This window comes from Phaenicophaeus curvirostris, chromosome 17 (genome assembly GCF_032191515.1).
Source record: "Phaenicophaeus curvirostris isolate KB17595 chromosome 17, BPBGC_Pcur_1.0, whole genome shotgun sequence".
NCBI lineage: Eukaryota > Metazoa > Chordata > Aves > Cuculiformes > Cuculidae > Phaenicophaeus > Phaenicophaeus curvirostris.
In genome coordinates, this window is record NC_091408.1 from 9,133,200 (window position 1) to 9,136,342 (window position 3,143).

Consider the following 3,143-nt stretch of genomic DNA (forward strand, 5'->3'; position numbering starts at 1 on the left):
GTTATTGTTGGGTTTGTGAGATCTTTTTATTGCTAATTAAATTCTCATGTTTTATTCTCTAACAAAGCCAGAAAGAGAAGCCAGTACTCTTAGTTGCTCTTAAATGTCTAAATGTGGGTTGAATCTGATTCTTACATGGTTTTAAGACTGCCACTAAACATTTGTTTCTCTTTGCATTAATGTTTCTGAAATACAGGAAGTTGTGTTGCTACTTTTAGAGCTTTTGCCTGTTTTGAGCCATTTGTGGAACCTCAGCGTTGGCAGCTCTCACAGCTGCTCTTCAGGGCATGAGGTTCTATCTGTCCCTAATCTCCTTCCAGCAACAAGTTAATAATGTTTCCCACTGATGGGCAAGTAAACATGATTGCACTGGATGGCGTGCTCCACATCATCACCTGGTATAACTGATAAGACTATAAATCTGCTTCTGTTTGTCTACTTGAATTCTCTTCCCTCCCTTTCTTCCTCTTTTATCTTCCTCCTTCCTCCATTCCCTACTTCTTTATGATACCTGTAACAGTACAAAGTCTACAGTATTTTGCTCCTCTTTTCCTCTTCTTTCCCCTCCAGCCTGCAGTACTTGAGGGGAGCATTAATGATTCTTGATCACATGATGTTTTGGGGTGGTTGATTCAGTTGGTGTCCACCTTGCCCTCTGGACCCTGTGCTGGGGAGCTGGTACAGCTGCTCCTTGTGCCGCAAGGGCAGGGAACAGGGAGCTGCTTCACCACTTGCCTAGTGCTGTTTTGCTGATTAAACTGCAGCAAGTTTTAGGGCTAAATACTTGTTTTCTATCATGATAATTGACAAACTGAGCCTGTATGAACTGCAGCCCCTTAGCCATGCCACGCTCTGTCACCTCTGCTCTGTTAGCTCCCAGGCTGATGAAGCCAAGGGGTTTTGCTTTAGCAGCAATGCTTTTTCCCCTTTTCCCCTCTCTTCTATAATGAATTGGAGACAAACTTAGTTTCCTACTCATAGTATATAAAACTAGATGGTTTCTCCTCTCCTTCTTTTGCTGTTTACTAAAACAGAGACTTTGCTCGGGCAGCCCTCTCCTTCACTGGCCAAATGCTGAAGGTCAACAGTTCCTGAAGTTAATAATTATCTTTCTTTGTTTGCCCAGTGTTTCAGTGTTAAAACACATAACTGTGACTCTCCTGGGTGAGTGCAGTGGTCAGTCAGGGACCAGTGCTGCAGAAAACATAAATGCTTTGAGTAGCAGAGAGAAGTTTCCCCTCCCTTGCCTGGCTGCCCCGAGTTCCCAGAAGCGTCTGCTTGCCCAGGGTGCAGGCAGAACAGAATAGCCCTGTCCTGCTTGGGCTGGTGATTACATGGAGTCTGCTATGAAAACCCCCTCTCAAAATAGCAATTTCTAATCTCTCCTGAGGCTGTTAATCAGGTTTCTAATCCAGCAAAGCTGTCCATACTGTAACATGCTGTGGTTCTCAGGCCTTTATTAGAAATCCTGCTTGGTTACAGCATTTACTGGGTCAGGGGACTGATGGCAGCGCTTGCCTGGGGAGAAATAGCTGCAACTATTTTGTGAAACAATCTCAGATAGTGGTTGATGCCATAACCTGCTGTACCTTCCCTGGGAGAACTGAATATTGCCAAAGGCTCATCTGCATGGAAATGCAACACTGTCATCTCCTAATCTGAGATTTTTTCTGAAGACTAAAAGCAATCTCTGCTTTTTTGCAGACAGACACAATGGCTGTTCCTGTCCGATTGCTTGCAAATTAGAAATGACCTGAACATGTGTGACAGTCAAAGCTTTCTGGGCAGCTGCAGCGGAGCAGAGGGTTTGCCCCTGTACCTTGTTAAATTCCCACTGGGATAACAGCATCTGCCTCTTGCCCACCTTTCCCCAGGCTGTCCTGAGGGACCTAATGCGTGTCGGAGGGTGTGACCTGAGTGGTGGTGGGAGCTCACATGCAAATATGTGATATGTGCAGTATCAGTGAGGGTCCCTCTGGCAAAAGGCACTATATAAATGTAAACTCATCACTCACAAAGCGATTCGGTGTCCTTGTGCACGGCGGTACCTGAGCAGGCACTATTACTGAGGCAATGGCCTGTTAAATCTTCTCCTGCTGCAGAAGCTGTGGGAGGCTCTTTGTGTCCCAGGATGATATTTAGACTTTGAGGTTCTAGTTGAAGAGCTACAGGCTCCCAAAGGGGCTCAGCTGGAGGATGCTGCAGGGACGATGGGGGCTGAGGTGACGCTCTGCAGCATCTTGGCTGCTCGTGGGGAGGGATGCTGAGCCCTCTCTGGGGACTTGCCATGGTGCTTCCCAGTCTGGGTGGCTGTGCCTGGTGTCCCTGCCCAGCTGGGAGCGGTGCAGCAGGATGGGGAGGTGGCAGGGAGCTCAGGCTGGTGGGCAGCGCTTTCTGTGCCCTAGGGCCTCTCAAAGCTCCCCAGGGAATGGTTTGGTGTGCATGAAAGGGAAGTGAGGCCACAGGCTACTCAACTTCAGGGGTATTTAGGCAGTCGTGTCGTCTGCTCCTGTAGATACCACCAAAGTTTCTCCTGCCCTCTCATCCCAGAACTGAGTTGTGTGAAACTCCCTGATGTAATTGCACAACTGTGCGTCTCTCCAGGAAAAGCCCCTGCTGCCTCCCAGCCTCCTCTCCCCTCCTCGTCCCTGAGCAGGGTCCATCTGCAACGCACCTTTGTAGGGCAGGTAATAAATACAGTGTGGTTTGCTTCTTTATTTAACACGTTCCTCCCGAGAGGCTCCAAGGTCTTGAACTCTGGATTTTACTCAGCTTGCTGTTTATCTGGCTACCCACGGGCGCACGTGCCTGCCCGGGGGCTGGTTTGCAGCAGCGGTTTCCTCCCCAGCAAGGTGAGCTCCGGAGGACCGAGGGGTCTGGAGCACCCCCGTCCCACGGTTGACGGCTTCAGCAGATGCTGCAGCAGTCTCTGCACTGCTATTATTTGTCCACTGCTATATACTGTCTATATATTTTAGCCTCATTTTGCTGTTCCTTTTCTCCCCGTCCCTTATTAACACTGTTTAGCCAGAACTTGTGAATTCTCCCACGCCCCAGGAAGCCCAGAGCCCCCATTGCTTTCCCACTCCCTCCTCTCCACGTCTGTCTGGCTCCGTGCCCCATCTCCCAGTGGCAACCTGTGC